Consider the following 25,426-nt stretch of genomic DNA (forward strand, 5'->3'; position numbering starts at 1 on the left):
AGATGCAGCCAATCAGCGTCTCCATAACGCTGCTGCATAATTCCAGGTCTTGCTGGAGGCAGAAGCAAGAAGGAGTCTTGGGTTCATTTCTGAAATTTGTTCTCTTATGCGCCTCCCTCCCTGCAGCGAGCGGTGGGATCTCCTCTCTGGTCCTGCTCACTGCTGGGCTCCCACCTGCATCTTCCTGAGAGGATCCTACCTGGAGCTTGCAGTAAACTAACTCAGGTCGGTTACCATTTAATGGCTGTTTATTGGCTTCACAGCCTTTCTTTTTCATCTTCTATGTGATACTTTTTCTGTTGAATCATCTGTAGTTTTTAAAGTATTGATTTAAAGAATATTTAAGGATATCACAAAATTGAATCCTCCAATTTAACTTGTTTTTTTTTTTTTTAGTCTGCCTGTTGTCCTTTATTATTATTTTCTGTTTCCTGCTAGTACTTAGTAAATAGTAGAACACACACACACACACACACACATGTATGTATAATTCTTCCAGTAATCTCATTTATCAGTTTTTAGATTTTTATGGATTATCTCCATATATAAGCATCACCCAGTATATTCACATTTTATGACTTAGAAATTGATCTTTATACCATGTAATTACTTTTTGCTGTTTTATTTCCTTTATTACACCTGTAGTAGAAAGTCTGAGAGAGAGTGCAGGAATCATGGCCTAGGCTTACTGTAAGGAAAAAAGCTTTCAATGACCCTTTATTATTTGCATCGTTTGCTGTAGGTTCATTTCACTCTCAGGCACAGTAAAGAAGTCACTGCCTTTTTTGTTGTTGCTCTGCTAGCAGTTTTCTCTTTCCTAGCTGCTGTACTTTACTAAATGCTTTCCAACACGGAATCTAAATGACCATGGGATTTTCTTCTTGTGATTTTTACCTGCCTGGAAAGCCTGTCTGGGAATGTTAACCACCCTTGCATTTTTTATTATGTCCCTGCTTCTTATTGATATATTTTCTTAGATGATTTCATTTATTACATTAATACTTTTCTGAGGATACTAGTAGCTCTGTTTATAAAAGAGATGCTTTTAATAAAACAATTTTTATTTCAAGTCTTGATCCAAAATTTATTTTTTTAATTTCTTTTTTTTAAGGTTTATTTTATGTATGTGAAAGACAGAGTTACAGAGAGAGGTAGAGACAGAGAGAGAGGTCTTCCTCCCACTGGTTCACTCCCCAGATGGCTGCAACAGCCAGAGCTGCACTGATCCAAAGCCAGGAGCCAGGATCTTCTTCTGGGTCTACCACATGGGTGCAAGGGCCCAAGGACTTGGGCCATCTTCTACTGCTTTTCCCAGGCCATAGCAGAGAGCAAGATTGGAAGAGGAGCAGCCAAGACTAGAACTGGCATCTATATGGGACACTGGCACTCCAGGCCAGGGTTTTAACATGTTGTGCCATAGCACCAGCCCCCTTTTTTAATTTGAAGTCTTGGCCTGCTTGCACCATCCTCACCATAATGGTGGTTTTCCAAAAGAAACTAAAAAATAGGCTTTGCTTATTTTCACTTTGGGTAGGTCTTTGAAATGTAAATTTGTTTTTTCTTTGGTAAAAGTTTGAAGTATTCTCTAATTCTGGACCTGAAATTGTCATTGTGTGACTTTCTGGGTTGACCATTTGGAGTTTTCAAAATGTGATTCAACTTACTTGGGTTATATAGGAGTTTTTCTATTTTATGTTATATTTGTTTTTTGGAAGCCTGATTTTCAAAATAGGGTGGATATTGATCTCTGTAGTCAAATTTTACTCCTAAGAATTTCATATCTTTCTCTAGTATCTTGGTCAAAGCTATAATCTCTACAAAAGAATGATTCTGTTTTAATTCCTAAACTGGTTATTTGTGTTACTTTCCCCATTGGTTCCTTAATTGTTTTTTCCTAATGATTAACTTTGTTAACATTTTTCTTAAAAAAAGTCATTGTGTCCTTGTTTATTTGTGGTACATTGTATAGCATTTCATACATGTCTGCTATTCTTTTTTCTTCCTTTTCTTCAATACTCTGATATTTTTTGTTTATAATTAACAAGGGAGCTGTATTGATTGATTTTCAGTGTTTTATTCTAACATAAGCATTTAAGGTTATAAACTATCTCTAAGTACTGGTTTACTGCATCCTCTTTATTCCTTCATGTGTTCCCAACCTGTTTCCATCACAGGCTGCGTGTGTCTCCAGTTCTGAAACCCACATGTACTGACTGGTAAATTAGTGCTTCAGCCATTAGAGACCCACTTTTTACACTTGTGTGCCCAGGTAATCACAGCCCATCAGCTACCCTTTCCATGTCTGCAAAAGGGCTACGGTCCCTTAAAATATATCACATCTTGATTTCTTTTAGAGAAGCAGGTAAAATTTCCCTGACAGCCCAAGTTAGACATTTCTATATATACTACTGGCTACATCTGAGTTGTTGCTTCTAAATCAATCTTTCGTAGCAAATAGAACTGCTCTGATTGTCAGTTTTTTTTCTTTATGGGGTTATTGGCTAATTACCAACTTGTGTTGATGCTAGTGAGATTCACATACCGTATTTTTCTACTAATTAATTTGCCATTCTGGAGTGGCCTGCATGTCAAAATTCTGCCCTCATAGAGCATATTTGAAGAAAATGGCATAAATTATAGCTTTGTGTAAAAATAGTTTAAATATTTGAAGTGCTCTGGATAAAAAATAAAATAATGTGATAGGTCCCAGTGGAGAGGACAAGGTTTGCTTTAGCCAGAAGAGTTTGAAAGTCCTCACTAATGGATAATACGTGATCTTAAAACATAACAATGGGGAGTAACTTTCAGTGTGGAAGCTAGGAAAAGAGCATCTAAGCTGCAGAAGTGAAAAGCAAATTTAAAGATTTTAATGAGGGGAAAAATATAGACGCATAATTAATGGATAAAAGAGGAAAGATTTGGAAGATGAAGAAAAAAGTAAAACACGGTGACTACACTTAAAAATGTTTTCTCCAAAATTTTTGAGAAAAATTTAAAGAATTTTAACTTTTAAAAATATGCATTATTATTATATGGTAATTAACTTTATTAAACCATTTTACAATGTGTATAAATTTCAAAACAATATGTACAATGGCCATTCAAGGAATTCATGTAAAATGCATTGAGAGATTATTTTGATTCAAAAACACTTATATCCATATAGATTATAATGTGTCTATAGACATTTTCAATGAGTTTTTAAAAATCACCCAGATTCATGAATTTCAAATGTTAATACACCAAAATAAACTTACCTTTGAATCCCATTCCTATCTTATTTTTTTAAAATACACATTGTTGGGGCCAGCGTTGTGGCTCACTTAGCTAATCCGTTGCCTGTGGTGCCGGCATCCCATATGGACACTGGGTTTCTAGTCTTGGTTGCTCCTCTTCCAGTCCAGCTCTCTGCTGTGGCCTGGGAGGGCAGTGGAGGATGGCCCAAGTGCTTGGGCTCCAGCACCTGCATAGGAGACTGGGAAGAGCACCTGGCTCCTGGCTTTGGGCTGATGCAACGCCGGCCGTAGTGGCTATTTGGGGAGTGAACCAACAGAAGGAAGACCTTTCTCTCTGTCTCTCTCTCACTGTCTATAACTCTACCTGTCAAATAAAAAAAAACCACATTGTTCATAGTAAATGAATGTATGATGTATATATTTTATTTTTAATTGAAATCTATTTATTTTTTCCAATAAATAAATAAGAAACATAAATGAGACTATTAGTGAATTTTAAGGATGGAGATCTTTCTTTGTCTCTGGTGATTTTAAGAGATCACTTCTCTTGTTGACACTGGACTGTAGGATCCAATGTGTAGACTAATCCTGCTGGGTGCTCCAACAATGACTTATATATTCTGTTCTGATAGAGATTTGAATTTTCCCCTTATTGTTTTCCTGCTTATTTGTTGATGGGTTACTATTTTAAGAAACACTGAGGCTGGCACCGTGGCTCACTAGGCTAATCCTCTGCCTTGCGGCGCCAGCACACCAGGTTCTAGTTCTGGTCGGGGCGCCGGATTCTATCCCAGTTGCCCCTCTTCCAGGCCAGCTCTCTGCTGTGGCCAGGGAGTGCAGTGGAGGATGGCCCAAGTGCTTGGGCCCTGCACCCCATGGGAGACCAGAAGTACCTGGCTCCTGCCATCGGATCAGTGTGGTGTGCCAGCCGCAGCACACCAGCCATGACGGCCATTGGAGGGTGAAGCAATGGCAAAGGAAGACCTTTCTCTCTGTCTCTCACTGTCAACTCTGCCTGTCAAAAAAAAAAAAAAAAAAAAAAAAAAAAAAAAAAAGAAAGAAACACTGAGAGGAACATTATGTGCCCATTATGTCTTTGTGGTCTATTCCTTTTATTTCCTTAGAATAAATTCCTAAAAATGAAATTATTGGGTAAAAGAATGTAATCATTCTATTCTTTCATCAGACAAGATACTCTATTCTTGGGAGTCATGGTGCTTGGGCTGTGACCATTTGAGAAAAGTGAAATAGAAGTTCTTGTTATGGAAGTATTGCTCCTGCCTTCTTGTTTTTTGATTAGGAACCATAGTTTGGGAATTATTAATACATCCAGCTGATGAGGAAAACTTTTCCCTTCAGTAGAATGTTACTACAACAATGTAAAAGTCAAGGTAGGATTATAAAAGAAGGAAAATTAAATGAAATATTAAAAAAAGATAAAGAAGACATTTTACAAAGGTATAACAACTATGGACTAAAAGAGTGTCCTAGAATACCTTCATGCAGTTCAGCAACTAAGTCATTTCTGGAATGAACAATGTGGATAACTAGGTTAGGATAGTGCTTCTGTTAGGACTCAGGTCAAAGTCACAAGGTATGCAGTAACAATTTACACATTTTATGAGGAAAGATCGACTCTGAAACAGGGACTGTTTAAAAATCACATACTGAGATTTAGCCAACATATTCAGATGGGCAGATTTGGATGGAATGAAAACTTCAGTGGAAACAAAACTGAAAGTCATAATCCTGGGGATGCCACTTAGTTTTACCAATGTAAAGAGAAGAATCATTATTTCAAGGTACAACACACATTGACAGGCTAAAATGAGAAACTATAAGCAATTCAAATACCAAAATGTTCCATACTGAATCACAAAAATGGGATTTTCAGATTAATCCAACTTGTAATGTCTCATAGAATTTAGGAAGTTGTTCTGGTTCTGTGGACTCTTCAATTGCTCTTCACACAGAATATTTTCTTCTTCTTAGAAATAATGTCTTCTGAATGGCTCTGTAGTCAGCATGAAAGGGTAGGAAATGGCTTTTCAGAGTGGCTGGGCAAACATGCTTCTGAAGTGATTCACTGTATCATTTTATAATATCTGCAGATTTACACATGGAACTTCAGGATTTCATTTTTTTAGTTCATTCCCAAGTCTATGGACTTCAGTTCCTAAGGCATCAATGATATTTTTCCTAAGTTTAAGTGCAAAGGTCTCTAGTTCTAGTGTTTCACATCTTCAATTTCATACATCACTTAGTCAAAAATCTTGTCTTTCCAAATAAAGTCTTGTAACAACTCATCCATCAAAATGTACCTCTGCATTAAATCTTATTTATCTAACCTGACATCTGTGGCTTTGATGTCATGAACTGCCCTTGCAGATCGATCTTTCTCCAGGAGTTCAGTAAGCCGTTGTACTTGTTCTGGCTGTCAGGATTGCCATAGAGGCCTTCTGTGTTAGTGTGGATAAGGATTGGTGAGACCACAGCTAATAAGGTGCACACACCCAAAGAACATAGGCTGACAGAGTGAATTGCCTGCATATTCATCAAATAAAGATCACTTTAGGGATGCAGTGGGACTGAAGAAAGTGAGAAAGTCAAGCAGAAAGACTACTGCAAATAACTGATAAAAGTGCCAGGGAATCTTGCTAATGAATGTGACAGTGCCCTGAGGCAAAGAAAGTATCCACATCTACTAATTTGATGTTCTCACACTAACTGGTCAATGTTCTTCATCAAAGGGCTTCTGGGAAAATTAAGAGGCAGGTAAAGGGATTTCCTTGATGACTTTGATTTTCTCCCAGAACGCCTACATCTGTTGCAGAAATATCATGGGTTCTGACAAGTCTTTGAAAGCCTCAGCCATGTTAAAGGCCAATCATTGTTCCTGTAAGGTGGTGTTGAGTTGGTTAACCTCTGGGTCATAAGCTTGCAGAACTGCAAATTTCATGATCTCCAAGTCAGACAGGATTTCATTATCCTTTTGATCCAATGTGTGTTTCAACTTCTCAAAAAATTTCTTAATTTCATCTTAATCTTTAGTCAGTAACTGTGAGTATTTTCTCTTGCTAGTGTCCCAGGTATCCAAGTGAGAAAGAGCATCTCCCCTACACGTTGTCTCAAAGCTCTGGAAGAGGAAATCAAAGGCATTCCTTTCCTGAGCATAGGCATCTTCAATAGATCAGAAGACATACTTGGTGTGGTCAGCAGGAATAGCACAGATCCCACAAATCAGCTGCATATCAGTCAGGCAGAAAGCAATGAGGGACTGCCCCAAGAGTCTTTTGTACACTGGCATCTTGGGAGAAATCTTGATCTTGTTCTACTTTTCCACAATACCCATCAGGGAATAATTAACCTGCAGCCTGCTAACTCCAGTAGCTGACATTTTCTTATGGCAGGAAGGACACTTGAATGATGATAGTCTCCACAATAAATTCTGCACAGTTCCCTCTATGAGACCTTTCAGGCGCTTTTTGCAGAAGTTATGTGAGCAAGGCAAAACTTGAGGATCATCAAACAGATTGCAACAACATGAGATCTTCAAGCACTATGTCACATTCAGGGAGTCTTCTCTAAGTCAGAGGGCACCAAAGACAATGGTGTTTCTAGGGAAGAAATGCTACCTTCTGGTTGAGTAAGAAGCACAAGCAGTTAGCAGCTCCATCCAGCTCTACCAGAAGGAGTGCCTCTGGCATCATGAGGGATATGCCACACCCCCTCTAGCCATGGGGGCCATGTGATATGTGCCAGTAATGGCTGCAAGATGGATTCATGGCCCCACATTACTTCTTTATCATTTTTCAAAAGGGAACATTCCTCAGTCATTAGATGAGTCAGTATTGTGAGAAAAGAACATGTTTTGAATTGGTTGGCTAAATGAAGAGATTTTCCCTGTTTCTTCCAGTATGACATATCCTACAGATACTAAACTCTAGACTCTTTTAGACAAAACAAAATGTACTTAAAATGTCAGTAGTTACAAGATCTATTTTTTGATTTACATCCTTATTTCACTGTTTATCAAACATTTTTCAAGCTCATTTTCTCCAAAGCCTTGTATAAAATAAAACCCTATGTCCAATTCTCATTGGTCATGCAGATAATATAAACTGATTCAAACAAAGAGAGCTCTCAGAAATGTAATAGCTTGACCTCACCACACCTGCACTGCATGCAGCTCCTGAGGAACTATAAAAGTCTTCAAACATCATTGCTTGGAAACCAGTGGTTTAGATGAAATGTTTTAATCTATGTTTACTTTGCATAGTGTGATTGGCCTCCCATTACTGATATGCCCATGTAGGAGCCATAAAGTTCAAGTTCTTGAACCATTTTCTTTGATAAAGAACATTAGAAAGTAGAAAATGTTAATGAAAAATTTTTTTTCTAGTCTGATCTGTCTCTCTAATGGCTCAAATATTTTCAGCAGTGGGACAGTATTTTATAATAAAAAGCTTAATTGAAAATCTAACATGTAAAACACATTAAGCCATTTTACATGTAAAATCATGATTTAAAATGTTAATATTCATGAGTGACCCAACCACTAATTAAGTGCAATGTAAGACATTTGCAGGTTTAAAATTACCAAACATTATATTTCCATCAGATGTTATGGTAAGTACTAAAGTTACATAGTGGTGAACAAAATTAACATAACCCCACCAATATCAATCTGATAGTCCAAAAAAGAAAAACTTAAATAACCAAAGAAAAACCTATAAATCTTGTGAAAAGTCAATATGTTAAACTCAACATTAAATTTATTTCTACATTTTAATGATCTAACATTAAAAATCCAAGTATAAATAAATAAGTAAAATTTATTTCTTAAAAAGTCAGTCCCTGGTATTCTTTAAGACCATTTTTGATTTAAACAAAGATGACAAAAGAAGTGTTATTCTTGAATTCATAGTAAATTCATTTACCTTAACAACAATCATTAATATGATAGTCAATGTGTTAAGAGCATTTCAATGTATACTTTCATTAGTTTCAAAAATAATTTCATAGAAAATGAATGTCAGCAAATATTTTGAACATTTTTGATAAAATGAAAATAAATGCCCCTAAATAATTTTTTAAGATTATTTATTTATTCATTTGACAGGTAGAGTTATAGACAGGGAGAGAGACAGAGAGAAAGGTCTTCCTTCTGATGGTTCACTCACCAAATGGCTGCTATGGCCAGAGCTATGCCAATCCAAAGCCAGGAGCTAGGTCCTTCTTCCTGGTTTCATGTGGGTGCAGGAGCCCAAGCACTTGGGCCATCCTCCACTGCCTTCCTGGACCACAGCAGAGAGCTGGACTGGAAGAGAAGCAACCGGGACAAGAACTTGGTGCCCATATGGGGTGCCGGTGCTGCAGGCAGAGGATTAACCTAGTGCGCCACCTCGCCATGCCACCCCTAAACAATTTAAAATATAGTCAATATAGTGTAAGTTTTTCTCTTAAAGAGGTACAGGGAAGACATTTTATTCCATCCTGATTTGAAAGGTAATCTCTTAGTGTTAAACTCTTACAGTAAAAATGAATCTTGTGTTCACATATATGCACTCTTGTACATATAAATGTCATGCATTTCTTCCAAAAGTATGCATACTATTCACAAGTAAATAAAAATAAATGTTATAAATATTCATTACTTATACATCCATTTTTTAAAAGTTTTGTTTAATTGGTGACTTTCAATTTTCTTTTAATTTAAGGATTTATTTCTTTATTTGAAAGAGTTACTCAGAGAGAGGAGAGGCAGAGAGAGAAAGAGAGGGGTCTTCCATCCACTGGTTCACTCCCCAATTGGCCACAATGGCCAGAACTGCTGATCTGAAACCAGGAGCCAGAAGCTTCTTTCAGGTCTCCCACGTGGGCACAGGGACCCAAAGACTTGGGCCATCTTCTACTGCTTTCCCAGGCCATAGCAGAGAGCTGGATTGGAAATGGAGCAGCCAGGACTCAAACCAGTGCCCATATGTGATGCCAGCATGGCAGACAGCAGCTTTACCCACTACATTACAGCACTGGCCCCACATATACATTTCTATAAAGCTTTTTTTTAATCCCAGAAAACAAATATTTTGTCTTTTGTATTAACATGTGGTACTTGTAAAACTTATGGAGTATAATCCAATATTTCAAACCATGTATAATTAGATCAATCAAGTAATTAGTGTTTCCATTTCCTTATAGTTTTTTTAAGTTCATCAGCTCCTCCCCTCAAATTGTTCATATAGTATATAATGCATTATTGTGACCTATAGTTACTTTGCTCTACTGGGAAAGCTAAGAACTGATTAGTCCTATATAACTAGATTTTCATAACTATTTCCTGATGTCATCTGCTGCTCTTCCCTCATCTTTATTTTAATTAAAATTATTTTAGAATTAAAATCTTTTAATTTAAAAATTGGTTATCTCCTGTAATGACTCCAATTCTAACTTTCTCACAAGCATACTAGTATTTTAAAGCTGAATATCATATGGTTATTTTGTATATGAAAAACATAAAAATACCATTGGTACTCCAAGATGTGCAATAAGTATTGTCATTCTGACTGCATTTTTAAATATAAAAACATGTAAACATGTAATTTCTTTATTTTCTACTGTGAGGCACACAAGTATGCCTCTATTTTTACTCATCTTATCCTAGAAGAAATAGATAAATTCTTGGACACTTACAACATACTTAAATTGAGCCACAAAGACATAGAAAACCTAAACAGACACATAACAAAGACAGAAATTGAATTAGTAATAAAGACCTCCCAACAAAGAAAAGCCATGGACTGGATAGATTCAATGCTGAATTCTACCAAATATTTAAAGAACTAATCAATTCTTCTGAAATTTTTAATAAATCCTCTCAAATTCTTTCTATGAAACCAGCATCACCTTAATTGCTAAAGCTGAAAAAGATGTAACAGAAAAAGAGAATTACAGACTAATTTCCCTGATGAACAGAGACACAAAAATTCTCAACAAAATTCTGGCCAATTGAATCCAACAATATGACAGAAAGATCATTCACCTGGACCAAATGTGATTCATTCCTGGTATGCAGGGATGGTTCAACATTTGCAAATCAATGTGATACAACACTTTAACAAATTGAAGAACAAAAACCATATGCTTACTTCAATAGATGCAGAGAAAGCACTTGACAAAATACCACACTCTTTCATGATAAAAAATCTAAGCAAATTGGGTTTAGAGGAACATTCTTCAACACAATCAAGGCAATTCATAACAAACCCACGACCAGCTCATACTGAAAGGGGAAAAGTTGGAAGCACTCCCACTAAGATCTGGTACCAGTCAGGGATGCCCACTCTCACCATTGCTATTCAATACAGTACTGGAAATTTTAGCCAGAGTCATAAGGCAAGAAAAGAAATCAAAGGGATGCAACTTGGGAAAGAGGAAGTCAAACTATCCCTATTTGCAGATAAAATGATTCTATATATAAAGGACCCAAAAGAATCCACTAAGAGGCTACTGGAACTCATAGAAGAGTTTAATAAAGTAGCAGGATATAAAATCAATATACAAAAACCAATAGCCTGTGTATACACAGACAATGCCATGGCTGAGAAAGAACTTCTAAGGTCAATCCCATTCACAATAGCTACAAAAAAGTCAAATACCTTGTAATAAACTTAATCAAGGATGTCAAAGATCTCTACAATGAGAATTACAAAACATTAAATAAAGAAATGAAAGAAGACACAAAAAATGGACAAATTTTCCATGTTCACAGATTGGAAGAATCAATATCATCAAAATGTCCATTCTTCAGAGAGTAATTTACAAATTCAATGTAATACCAATCAAAATACCAAAGTCACTCTTCTCAGATCTAGAAAAAATGATGCTTAAATTCATATGGATCCACAGGAGACTTTGAATAGTTAAAACAATCTTACACAACAAAAACAAAGTTGGAGGCATCACAATACCATACTTTAAGACATAATACAAGACAATTATAATCTAAACAGCCTGGTACTCATACAAAAACAGATGGACAGATCAATGGAACAGAATAGAAACCCAGAAACCAATCCAAATATCTACAACCAACTTATATTTGACCAAGGAGCTAACCAATCCCTGGAGGAAGGACAGCCTCTTCAACAAATGGTGGATTTCCACATGCAGAAGTATGAGGCAAGACCCCTACCTTACACCTTACACAAAAATCCACTCAACATGGATTAAAGATATAAATCTATGACCTGATTTCATCAAATTATTAGAGAACATGGGGGAAACCCTGCAAGACATTGACCAGGCAGACTTCTTGGAAAAGACCCTGGAGGCACAGGCAGTCAAAGCCAAAATTAACAAGCAGGATTACTAAAAAATTGAAAAGTTTCTGTATGGCAAAAGAAGCAGTCAAGAAAATGAAGAGGCAACCAACAGAATGGGAGAAATTATTTACAAGTTATTCAACTGATAAAGGATTAATAACCAGAATCTAAGAGATCAAGAAACTCCACAACAACGAAACAATCAACCCAGTTAAGAGATGGGCCAAGGACTTAAACAGACATTTTTCAAAAGAGGAAATCCAAATAACCAACAGACACATGAAAAAAGGTTCAGGATCATTAGCTATCAGGGAAATGCAAATCAAAACCACAATGAGGCTTCACCTCACTCCATTTAGAATGGCTTTCATACAGAAATAAACAAACAATAAATAATGATGAGGATTTGGGGAAAAAGATACACTAATCCACTGTTGGTGGGAATGCAAACTGGTAAAATCACTATAGAAGACAGTTTGGAGATACTTCAGAAATTTGAATATAGTCCTACCATATGACCCAGCCATCCCATTCCTTAGAATTTACCCAAGGGAAATGAAATCAGCCATCAAAAGAGTTATCTTCACTTTCATGTGTATTGCACCTCAATTCACAATAGCTAATACATGGAATTAACAACCTAGTCACCCATCAGTGGAAGATGGGTCATTTGCAACAAAATGGATGAATCTGGAAAAATCATACTTAGTGAAATAAGCTAGTCCCAAAGGGATAAATACCATATGTTCTCCCTATTCTTGACAACTAACAGAGCACCTAAAAGGAAACCTGTAGAAGTAAAATTGATACTATGAGAAGCAAAGACTTGAACAGCCCTTGTCTTGAATGTCAAGGAACAGCTTATTATCTTTTTTTCTATGTAATACCATTGGTTGTACTCTTTACTTAAAAGAGAATTAATCATAGGTGTATTAATTCAATGGAAAATATATCCCAGTAAAAAATAAGTGTGGAAATAAGAGAGATACAAGCTATACAGTTTGGAGCACATTCCCATGAATTTACCCTAAGGGTAAACCTAAGAACTTGCCATGAGACTCTCAATCTCATTAAGCTGGATGGTTTTAATGCCATCTTATGTGTTATAGTGATTATATTAGGTGTATAATTGATCATATAGATAGGGTTAAGTGTCAAAGGGATCAAATAAATAAGACCAAGTGTCTGGTAATAACAATAGATAGAATTAAAAAGGAGAGATGTTCCAACATGGGAAGCAGACCACACAGCAGACTCATAGTATGAGAAACACCCTAAACAACACTCTGACCTCAGAATCAGCCCTTAAAGCATTCAGATCTTTTTTTTTTAAAGATTTATTTATTTGAAAGGCAGAGTTACAGAGAGGCAGAGGTAGAGAGAGAGAGGTCTTCCATCCCCTCGTTCACTTCTCAAATGGCAGTAATGGCCAGAGCTGGGCCAATCCAAAGCCAGGAGCCAGGAGCCTCTTCCGGGTCTCCCGCGCGGTGCAGGAGCCCAAGGACTTGGGCCATCTTCCACTGTTTTCCCAGGCCATAGCAGAGAGCAGAATCCATCTGCAGGGGAGGTGCCCCAGGAAGGGAAGACAGCGTCCCAAGGGAGGACACCGAGGGCAGGAACTGGGAGTTGATTGGCTTTCCCTGGCTTAAAGGTTTATGCATTTGGGGCCAGCGCCGTGGCTCACTAGGCTAATCCTCCGCCTTGCGGCGCCAGCACACCGGGTTCTAGTCCCGGTCGGGGCACCGGATTCTGTCCCGGTTGCCCCTCTTCCAGGCCAGCTCTCTGCCGCGGTGGCCACTGCATTCAGATCTTTCTAAAAAGCCCATAAGAGCATTTCAGGCATGGAGAGGCAAGACATTGTGGCAAAAAATGTTCTATGTGAAGGATTTTTGTGAGTGAGATCCCATTGGAAAGAAGGGGCCATCAAGGAAGGATGTACTTTTTTCTGAAGAGAGGAGAGAACTTCCACTTTGCTTATGGCCCTGTCTAAATATTGCTGGAGTTTGTGGACTCAAAAGGCTTCCATAGCCTTTGCAGTGCATGTCAAAAGATTCAGGTGATCATTGACACCATAAATAAGAGTTAATTGTTCAATCAACAACAGGAGTCACTGTGCACTTACTCCCCATGTAGGACCTCTGTCTTTAATGAGTTGTACTATGATAACTACCTGCAAAACTTGTTTTCAAACAGTACTCTATACTGTGTGCATGTGTGTACAAATTGTTTAAATCTTTACTTAGTACAAAGTTTGTCTTTTATATATAAAGTTAATTAATAATGAATCTTAATGAAGAATGGGATGGGAGAGGGAGTAGCCAGTTGGCGGGGAGGGCAGATATGGGGAGGAAGAACCACTATATTCTTAAAGCTGTACCTATGAAATTTGTATTCATTCAATAAAATCTTTGTTTAAAAAAAGAGTCTATTGGATCTCATAGATATGCTTGGTAAAGTAGCAGTATATAAAAATCAACACACAAAAATTATTATCCTTTGCAAATGCAGACAATACTACAGCTGAGAGAGAACTTCTAAGATCAATCCCATTCACAATAGCTGCAAAGAAATCAAATTCCCTGGAATAAATTTAACCAAGGATTTCAAAGTGCTCTATGATGAAAATTACAAAACACTAAAGAAAAAAACAGAAGAAGATACACGAAATGTAACAATCTTTCATGTCAGACTGGCAGAATCAATATCATAGAAATGTCCACAGTTCTGAAAGAAATGTACAGACTCAATGCAATGCCAAGGACATTCTTTTCAGATACAGAAAAAATTATGCTGAAATGCATATGGAAACACGATAGACCCCAGATAGCTAAAGCAACTTATACAACAAACACAAAGGTGGAGGCATAACAATGCCAAATTTCAAGACATACTAAAGGGAAGTTATATTCAAAATAGCCTGGTACAATAGTAGACACTGAAACAGGACTGGAAATTGCTAGAGAATGCAAACACCCAAACCAGGACAACACTATTAGTACTTTATGGACATGGATTTCACTCTTTGGAGTCCCAATAGTGATTGAAAGTGATCAAGGATATCACTTTATAGGTATAAAGTTAAAAGATGGGCAGAAAATTTTGACATAATATGGAACTGGGGCTGTCACTGTGGCGCCATGGGTTAACATCTTGGTCTGAAGCACTGGCATCCCATATGGGTGCCAGTTCTAGTCCTGACTGCTCAACTTCCTATCCAGCTCTCTGCTATGGCCTGGGCAAGCAGTACAAGATGGCCCAAGTCCTTGGGCCTCTGCACCTGCATGGGAGACCTGGAGGAAGCTCCTGACTTCAGATTGGTGCAGCTCCAGTCATTGAGGCCAATTGAGGAGTGAACCATCGAATGTAAGACCTCTCTCTCTCTCTCTCTCTCTCTCTCTCTGCCTCTCCTTTCTCTGTGTAACTCTGACTTTCAAATAAATCAATAAAAAATAATATGGAATTATCATATGGCATATAATCCACATGTTAGTGGTAACATAGAAAGGTTTAACAGATGAATTAAACCTGAAATACTTCTAGACAATAATAATAAAAAAATTGCAAAATGCCCTAGACATTGCAGTTTATGAATTAAACTCAGAACAAGAATAAACACAGAACACCCACATAAAGTATAATACAAAATGCCAATGACTTATTAGAAGTAACATCGCAACAAAATTCAAAACACAAAGTCAAACCTTATAAGTTAATTTAAAAAAAACATTTAAGGATCAAATGTTATCCTCACAAGAAATTTTAGCTAATGGACCAGGAAACACATACTGGACTACAAGCAATAAAGAACAATTAAAACTCCCAAGGAGAGACGAGTTAATATTTTTGTAAACTCAAGTCAATTCTCTTGTGTTGGGGCTAGCACTGTGGTGCAGCAAGTTAATGCCCTGGCCTGAAGTGCCAGCAAGCCATATGGGTACCATTTGAGACCCAGCTGCTCCACTTCTGATCCAGGTCTCTGCTGTGGCCTGGGAGGGCAGTGGAAGATGGCTCAAGTCCTTGGGCCCCTGCACCCACATGGGAGACCCAGAGGAAGCTCCTGGCTCTTGGCTTCAGATCAGCACAGCTCTGGCCATTTTGGCCAACCAACATATGGAAGACCTCTCTCTCTCCCTCTCCTCTCTCTGTGTAACTCTGACTTTCAAATAAATAAATAAATCTTTACAAAAAAAAAAAAGAAAAAGAAACTTGTGCTTATCTGGAGTAGGACCATGCCGGCAAATAGCCAACCCAACCTGGATCCATCAACAATGCAGGCCATCACCACCTTCATCAAAACCATTACTGCCCTTGGATGGATTTATGACAACCAATTACTAGACATCTTGGTGAGTATCCTGGACAAGAGTCCAACCTCAGAGTTTGAGTCCAACATCTTCAACATTTACACTGACACAGACATTAAATTTAACATTCAATAACACTGATCTACCCTGATGATGGGATGCCAATCTGCCTGTGCAACCCCATGAAATCAACTTCAAGATTCTTCCAAACATACTTCTTACAATATATACAGCCTGTTTAACCTTTACTGCAGTTGTCCTGTCTTGACAGTAACATTTTATGAACAGTCAGTGAACATCAGTGAGTGGTAGAGAAAGCTTATCTCCAACTACACCTTCTGTTTGACCAAAACCTTAAAAGAATAAAATTCAATGGATATTAATAACTGGACTATAATCACTACAAACCCATATACATATATGGTAGACCTGTAGAGCCCAAATGGAATTATTCAAAGATTCTTATACACCAGATCAATTCCCAATTGGATATACAACCCAGGAACGTGAATAAAGAGCCCAGGAGTGTATGGAAACAGATGAAAATGATGAAGATATCATCTTGATTGATGATGAGACAGATAGCATTGGTATAAATCAAGAATAGTTCATCAAAAATATAATAAGCTATATCAATGACTTACTTCCACAATTAAATATTCATCATCTCACCATTGTATACCAATTATTGGCATGACCAATGAGAAGACATCTTGACAAACTTTACTACTGCTCCTGAGACAGAAACAGAATAGTATGAGATGCCTCATTATTTCCTATATTATCCTTCAATTTCTTCAAATTTCAATCTCAAGCCCCCCCCCCATATTTCACCACCAACCCCACAACTCCAATCTACAATCATACTGACAATCTGGAAACATCTTGATGAAAATATTACCAAAGTGGCCAGATACTTTGATCATAAATAGCTTTCCAAAAACATCTCTTACAACATTAATAACTTCTATGCCAAATATGCCTTCTGCTTTTATGTAAGTCGTATGTTTATACAGAACAATGCAAAGAATACTGCAAAGCAAATAGAAGATATAGTGTCTGGCAAGCAGAGTTTTGGCGAGTGAACAATTTGGCAGAGCTTTGGCAAGATGCAGCAGATCCACTCAGCCATCACTTGCAATAAGCCATTGTTGCCCAAGAGGATGGAAAGCAGTTGTGAGGCTTGATTTTTATCCCCCTCTGGGGTAGGTGGGCAGTGATTGTGATCTAGGGCATCCCCAATCACAGGCCTATCCTTTTTGGTGTCACCAACCAGAAGTTGGTTTTGGGTGTGGCCAGTGGTGCGACAGAAGCCTTCTGAGTGTGACCAATTGTGATATGGTAAAGTGGGTGAAGTAAAGTAGTGGCCAGCTGGTTGGCTGCTTCTTTACGATGTAATGTTCCCCTGTCCTTATCGTGCTAACAAGCTGTGTCTGCTTCTGGCAGAAGGTCTGGGCAGTTCCACGTGTTTAGTAGCATTAGGTTAAGTAACTCCATCTTGGTTTGATTTTTCTCTTTCTTTTTGGGCTAGGGGAGCTCTGTAACTCTTTTGGGACTCCTGTGAGATTCCCCACAATGTGCCAGCAGGAGTTGTTTATTTTGAAATTGGAGATATAGATTCAATGGGGATCTTTGAGAAGAGAAAGTGGGAAAGCCACACTCAATTGTTGCTGACTTCCCTTTGTCAACTCAATTCCTCTGTCTGAATCAATGTAATACCTCCGACATAGTGATTAGCACTTGTAATTTCAAGCCACTTATCAATGACCTGAGTACTAATATATATTTTGTGTTAAACCTACAAAAATGTATATAATAGAGCTGCTGTGGTAAACATAAAGAGAGTGATAATCAGAGTGGAATTGACTGAGGATCTTACAAGAATTAAGATCTAAGTCAATCTTGTAATAATCATTAATGAAAATATATACATGCATGCATCTCGAGTCTGATTATGTTTAGTTCTATATTAATTCATTTAATATTCTTTAGAAACAGACATAGATAAGATAAATATCACTTTCCTCTTCACCACCCACAGAAAACCTGCTCCCTGAGTTAATCATTCTATTAAGTTTAATTTTCCCAAGCATTTTTAGCCATGTCTACATATAGAATGCATAACAAAGATGAGAATTCTCATTTTATGCAAACTTGATTTTGGAATATTAGTGTATAAAGTGTTACATGAATTCAAGTAATTAAATGTACATGTTTTAAAATGATCTGAAATACAAATTTTTAAATTACTTATGGATTTTTTTTATCCAGTCATCAGTTGATAGACATCTAGGTTGAATCCATATCTTAGCTATTGTTAATTGATCTGCAATGAACATGAGGATACAGATAGTTCTTTCATATGCCTATTTCCTTTTTTAATATTTAATTAATTTATTTGAAATACAGACTTGCAGAGAGAGGTAGAGACAGAGAGAGAGGTCTTCCATCTGCTGGTTCACTCTCCCGATGACCGCAATGGCCAGAGCTGCACTGATCTGAAGCCAGGAGCCAGGAGCTTCTGCCAGGTCTCCCATGTGGTGCAGGGGCCCAAGGACTTGGGCCATCTTCCACTGCTATCCCAGGCCATAGCAGAGAGCTGCATCGGAAGAGGAGCAGGCAAGACCAGAACTGGTACCCATATGGGATGCCAGCACTTCAGGCCAGGGCATTAACCTACTGCACCACGGTGCTGGCCCCTCATGTGCCTATTTCATTTCACTTAGATTAATTCCCAGGATTGAGATTGCTGAGTCATATGCTATATCTACTTTCAAGTTTCTGAGGTGTCTCCATACGTCTTCCGCAATAACTGTGCTAGTTTATTTTCCCGCCAATAGTGGATTAAGATGCCTTTTCCCCACATCCTGGCCAGCATGTGTTGATTGTTGATTTCTGTTTGAGAGCCACTCTGACAGGGGTGAGGTCAAACCTCATTGTGATTGTGATTTGCATTTCTCTGGTGACTAGTGATAGTGAGCATTTTTCACTTGCCTGTGGTTTTTAAAATTTTCTCTTTTGAAAAGTGCCTGTAGAGCAGCTCACATTGGTTGCCCAGAGAACCAGCTATATCCTGTGCCTTCTTATGCAGTCACAGAGTTTCCACAGTCTCAGCACACAGGGCTCCCACTGTCAATGGGTGCAGAGGATTTGATCCACCTTGCTAGACTGTCTCATTCACAGAGAGGCAGAGACATTCCCAGAGCCTCGACAGTTTGAGCATTGGAGCCTGTGACATGTTGTGAGATTGAGGAGGACCTCAGTAATATGTGGGTGCACAGACTCTAGTGAATTTGCCAGCCAGACTCAAAGTCAGTGGGAAACATGGAGTTTTCCTTCTGTTAGAATCTCTGGATCTCACACATTCACAATAGCCACCAACCAAATGCTTCCTTCTCCCCACCAGTTGCAAGTTGCATACATTGAAGCTGCTGCCACTGGTACTGTTAGTAGATGGCATCTTGTCTCAGCCAGGTGCTGGGCACGTGCACAAGAGCTTCTGCAGCTTCTGTTTCTGTCCAAAATGGTGCCCACCTTCTCTCAACTGGTTATTGGGCACCATTGCTTAGTGAATGTAGTGAGAGAAACATGCCCCCTTGTTTTTTTACTGGGTCAGTGGGTACATTTTCCCCCTCAGAGCTCCAGGCCAGACTCACGCCAAAGTCTCCCTCTGTCTACATTACCAGTGGTATGGGTTGCTGCAGTCTGATCTCACCTCACTCTCCAAAGCTGGTGCTTTCTCCTCCTCTTGGCTGCTGGCATCATGTTGTGTCTGTGTTCATGCTGCATGTCTGCATCTTCCACACTGATCCATGGTGTTTCTTTCCTGTAGAATTTCCACCACAGTTTTCTCTAACTCTTCTCCAACAATGTACTTCCAACATTTTTTGAAACTAGTTACCACTAGTATATGCCCTTCCCTATTCCACCATCTTGGAACCCTCCAACATGCATGCTTTTTATGGAATTTTAGGTATATAAAATCTGGAGATACTCTATTGAAACATGCTAACATGGCATCCCATGGGTACCCCTGCATTAAGAGGAACATAGTTAATATCATTGAATTATTTTTCCATTGTTCAGTTGTTAGTGACACATGATCTTTCTTTGCAATTCTGTAATTAATTTGGGTAATAATTCTTAAAATTATATTATCTTTACTAACTTAAATTTTTTAAATAATCAGTAGCAAATGAATGTCTTCATGAAACTAAGTTGTGTTTAATCTTTACCAATTAATAAATTATGAGTGCTCTTTCAAGAATGTCTTTCCAGCCTGTAATCATGGGTAAAACACTATTCTTGCATAGGGAGGTTTATTGTTTTTGTTCTTCCAGCTTATATATCTGTTATTCTGTATACATTTCTATCATAATCTTGTTTTGCACAGTGAAATGTAGGTACAATCCTGACCAGTTCTCTCAATACCATCTTCTTTCACTTTCTCTTCCAGATATAGTTCTATTGACTTCTACATGTCTACATGTTTCTAAGACCAGATAAATTAATATAGCTCAGTAACTTGCTTACTTCATCGTTTCTCAGCTCATTTTACATTGTGCTTTAGGACCTTTATGAAAATTTGTTAATTAAAATGGAAAGGCAAACACAACATTCATCATTAGAGAATGCACATGAACAAGGTAAAGTTGGCATGGTTATAAGACAATAGAGCCATGTAAGCTGAGAGCAAATTAATAGCTTGTCTTTCTCCTATCCATGTACTAACCAGGCCTGACCCATCTTAGTTTCCAAGATCAGATGAGACTGGGGGTGGGAGGTTCAGGGTTGTATGGCTTTAGACAGTCTCTTGTCTTTCTGATGCTATAGCAAAAAGATATATTTGTTACATTTCAATTTAAAAATTAATTTAAAAATTAAGAGGTAATTTGCTAAATAGCTATGAGATGTATTCTGAAACAGAACCTTTATGAGTCATAAAGATGATGTTGTGCATAGTGTTTTAGTTCAAGGCTGGAAATAAACACTCAATATGCTGCAGAGCCAAGAATTACCTAGTGTTAAAATATAAACAGGGGCCAGCGCCATGGCTTAGTTGGTTAATGAAATGCCTGTGGTGCCAGTATCCCATATGGGCACTGGAACTCATATGGGTTCTAGTCCTGGTTTCTCTTATTCCAGTCCAGCTTTCTGCTGTGGCCCAGGAAGGCAGTGGAGGATGGCCCAAGTGCTTGGGCCCCTGCACCTGCATGGGAGACCAGGAGGAAGCACGTGGCTCCTGGCTTCAGATCAGCACAGTGCTATCTGTAGCTGCTATTTGGGGGCTGAAACAACAGAAGGAAGACCTCTCTCTTTCTTACTGTCTAACTCTACCTGTCAAATTAAAAAAAACATAAACAGGTTATTTAGCTTATTTTGGAATTGCTATAACAGTATGATCTTTGATAGCCTTTTGGAGCCTGTACTTATATATAGATAAGACCAGGAGTGTGTGGAGGACAGAATCTATTGTGTGGCCTTAAATAACTGTCCATGCATTTCTCTCAGTCTATTAATGTAGGTTGCACAGGCACTTTTTAATGTTATATTTTCAGGCAAATCATTCTATTATACATTTGAATTTTAACCTACTCAAATTAGTCTTAATTGAAGCCCTGAAACACTTACCAGTAACATAAATTATAGTCAGAGCCAAAGGCTATTCTCTAATCATTGCATTAATTGAATCTTTTGTCATGTCTAAAAACTAGTTTTATCTTCAAGAGAAAGGGAGCTAGGAAGAATGAGACATATAGGTAGAGAGAACACTTTTTTGCATTAATTCATTCCTCAACACCCACAGCAGCAAGACCTGGGCCAAAACTGAATACAAGAGCCAGAAATGTAGTCCCAGTCTCTCAGAGGTATGATAGAAGCCTCATTAATTGATTCTAGAAGTCACATCCAGGCACTCTAAAGTAGAACTAGGGTATCTTAATAGGCATCATAGGCTGATGCTGTGGCTCACTAGGCTAATCCTCAGCCTGTGGCACCAGTACTCCAGGTTCTAGTCCAGTTCATGTGCTGGTTCTGTCCCAGTTGCTCCTCTTCCAGTCCAGCTCTCTGCTGTGGCCTGGGAAGCAGTGGAGGATGGCTCAAGTACTTGGGCCCCTGCACCTGCATGGGAGACCAGAAGGAAGCACCTGGCTCCTGGCTTCAGATTGGCACAGCACAATGGCAGTAGTGGCCATTTGGGGATGAACCAATGGGAGGAAGACCTTTCTCTCTGTCTCTCTCTCACTGTCTAACTCTGCCTGTCAAAAAAAAAAAAAAATAGGCATCATAACCACTACACTAAATGCTTTACGCCCATTTAAATGTTTTTCTTTGGCATATTTGAAAGTACTACATATGATTTTCCCCTGGTAATTCCTCTGTGTTTCTATCAGAACTCCACTGAAGGTTTCTTGTTTTTCCTCTTGAAACCATCTGCATTCTCCTTAACATTACCCATTTAGGTATTCCCTCTAATCTCTATTGATCCCAATCTCTGATTCTGCTTGACTAATTTTGCCATCCGTAATCAGACACTTCTCTTTCCAGTATGAACGTCTTCCATGACCTTTAGACTATAGTTCCTTCTCCATTTTGAATGCTTCTTTGTATCTGTTCAAATAATACCTCACACTTGATGAATCTCAAATGAAACCTGCAGCATTCATTCTTTGTTATTTGTATATGGTATTAGTACAAGCCAGCCAAGACTTAAATCAAAATAATGGGATTTTTGTTGGACTCCTCATTTTCTATCAGGTCTAATTTCAGATCTTTCTGTTTCTTTGCCCTTAAATTTGTAATCTCATTTTTTCATTACTTGATTTTATTTTTACACTAGGTGGACAGAAAGCAATCCTCCTTAATAAAGTTGACAATTAACTTCACTCAGAGCATTTTTAGCAATGCATGTTAAAAAATTCATCTTACAAATTGTTCTGCAATCCAAATATACAACAACTTGAAAAATGATGTTTAGAAAACAAAAGCCAATGTAAAAAGACAGATTAAAGGCTATGGAGATGTACCTGGACTCAAATTGAGTTTTGCCCAAAAATTGCTGTATGTTGTCATCTTGCTTATGCCTGGTCCCCATGACAGTCTGGTTTATGTAATCTCTGAACTGCAATTCTTCCTGTTCCTTCATGGATCTGAAGATTCTCATTTCCTCCTTGAATGACTTTACATCCCTGTCTTCTGCTGAAAGTTGGGACAGTATTGGATTGCTGGTGGAACAAGCCCATCACAAACTAAATACACTCTTCCTGACCAATGACTTGACTGAGCAGGTGATGGAGGAGGCTCTGCATAAGAAGGCAGATCTCATCTTTTCCTACCATCCACCTATTTTCCTACACATAAAGCATATTACCTGGATGTCCTGAAAGGAGCGCCTGGTGTTCCAGACTTTGGAGAACAGAGTTGGCATCTACTCTCTTCACACAGCCTATGATGCTGCAGCCCAGGGATTGAAAAACTGGTTTTCCAAAGGGCTTGGAGCCTGCATATCCAGGCATATCCTTCCAAAGTTCATGGCTATCCTATAGAGGGAACCACTAAGTACAATTCAACATTAACCACACCCAAGATATGGACAAAGTTGTGTCTGCAGTGAGAGAAGTTGAAGATGTTCCTGTCACTTCTTTTTCTGCTAGGATTGATGAGGAGAAAAACAAGGGTCAGCCTGAATTGTACTGAGAAAACTTTGATACAGGTGGTGGCTCAGCTCTCTCAAAACAGATAACTTTACCAGAGAACTGAAATTGTGTCACTGCAGAAGCCTTTGCTCTACATACTGGAATGAGTCGATCATGCACCCTGGATGATTCTGTTGCCCTGGCAACCATGATTGAGTGAATCAAAAGACACCTCAAACTAACTCATATTCAATTAGCTCTTGGGGTAGGAAGGACCTTAGCATCGTGAGTCATAGCTGTGGCCCTGTGTGCTGGTTGTGGGAGCAGCGTCCTGTAGGATGTGGAAGCAGACCTGTACCTCATGGGTGGGATATCCCATCATGATGGTCTGGATGCTACTTCCCAAGGAATAAACACCATCCTCTGTGAACACAGTAACACTGAATGAGGCTTTCTTTCTGACCTTTGTGATATTCTGGGTGCCCACTTGGAGAATAAGATTAATATTATCTTGTCAGAGACAGACAGGGATTTTCTTTGTGTGGTATAAGGCATACAGAAACATCAAGATGATACAACCTACAGATTGCATCTCCACTCATGTAGGTGGATGTGTAACATGAGTCAGTGGAGTTGATATATCTTTCTAGAAGAGTATCTTAAGATGTATGAGGATGCTTCAAAAAGTTCATGGAAATGTTTATTTTGAGAAAACTACACAGATTAAAAAAATTTTACAAAATACACAACTTTTAACTCCATTTTCTGCAAATCTTTCTTAACTGCCCTTATATTATCTTTTCTAGTTTATCTGGTTCAACAAATGTATTATAGTTCATAAGGAAATAACTGAACTACCATAATGAAGAGCAAATATTAAGAAAGATCAATTAAAATCAGTTTCCTAAAGATTATTGGGAAGTGACCAAGTAATTCTCTCCTTAGTTTAGTTATAGTTGGGATATGTTAACCTAGATATCTCTGCCATTGGTTAGTTTTAAAATGTCCTTTAAAAACTTGGAATTGAACACCTATTTTTAGGCAGTAGCCAGTTTGGGATGATATGTTCTGTCCCCATGTCCATGTTCTGTAGATCCACCTAAGTTCCAGTCTTTCACCTCAGTTTCAGAATCAACATGAGATTTATTAGGAGGAAGTTATTTTTAATATGATTGCTATTCATATTACTGTCTTTATTGCTTTTTATTTTATAAAAATAATCCAAATTATAACATTAGTCCAAGCCCTAATCCTTACCCTGGCCCTAGCCCTGGCCTTAGTCCTAACCCTAACCTAAACCTAACTCTATATCTAAACCAATTCTGAAGCCTAATACTAGGTCTATCCCTAGACAAAGCATTAACCCTAAATTTGGCCATCATCTTAACCATAACCCTACCTTAACTCTATACTTAGCCTAAATCCTAATTGTATCCCAACATGGTGCTTTAACCCAATCTAAACTCTAACACTGGCACTAATCCTATCCCTAACTTTAGCCTTAAGAACTCAAGCATTAACCTTAATCCTAATCTGAGCCCCAACTCTAACCCTAACACTAATACCAAAACTTAAACCTAACCCTGCCTTAACCCTAACCCTAACCCTAACCCTGGCCTAAAACCTATCCATAGTCCTAACTAACTATCACACGAGCTCTAACCATAGTCCTAACTCTGGCTATAACTCTAAAATTTACCATAGAACTAAATCTAACCCTAATCTTAAACTAATTTTAAATCTCACCCTAACACTAATCCTATCTCTGCTTAGGCCTAACCCTAAAACAAACTAGCCTTCAGTGTGAACTTGCCCATAGTCCTGATGCTAACTTTAATGCTATATCTAACACTAGCCTTAAACTAACCATCATGCTAACCCAAAGACTAAGCCTCATCCTAGTGATGATGACCCTAACTTCAACTATA

At 38.2% G+C, this 25,426-nt stretch overlaps 2 pseudogenes; one reads left to right on the forward strand and one right to left on the reverse strand.

Annotated features, from left to right (window-relative positions):
- Positions 1-46: 46 nt before the first annotated feature.
- Positions 47-25,422, forward strand: LOC100357451 (NIF3-like protein 1 pseudogene; annotated as a pseudogene).
- Positions 5,410-6,943, reverse strand: LOC100357707 (E3 ubiquitin-protein ligase TRIM13-like; annotated as a pseudogene).
- Positions 25,423-25,426: the final 4 nt, after the last annotated feature.

The sequence above is a fragment of the Oryctolagus cuniculus genome, unplaced genomic scaffold, assembly GCF_964237555.1.
Source record: "Oryctolagus cuniculus unplaced genomic scaffold, mOryCun1.1 SCAFFOLD_35, whole genome shotgun sequence".
In the NCBI taxonomy this organism is placed as follows: domain Eukaryota; kingdom Metazoa; phylum Chordata; class Mammalia; order Lagomorpha; family Leporidae; genus Oryctolagus; species Oryctolagus cuniculus.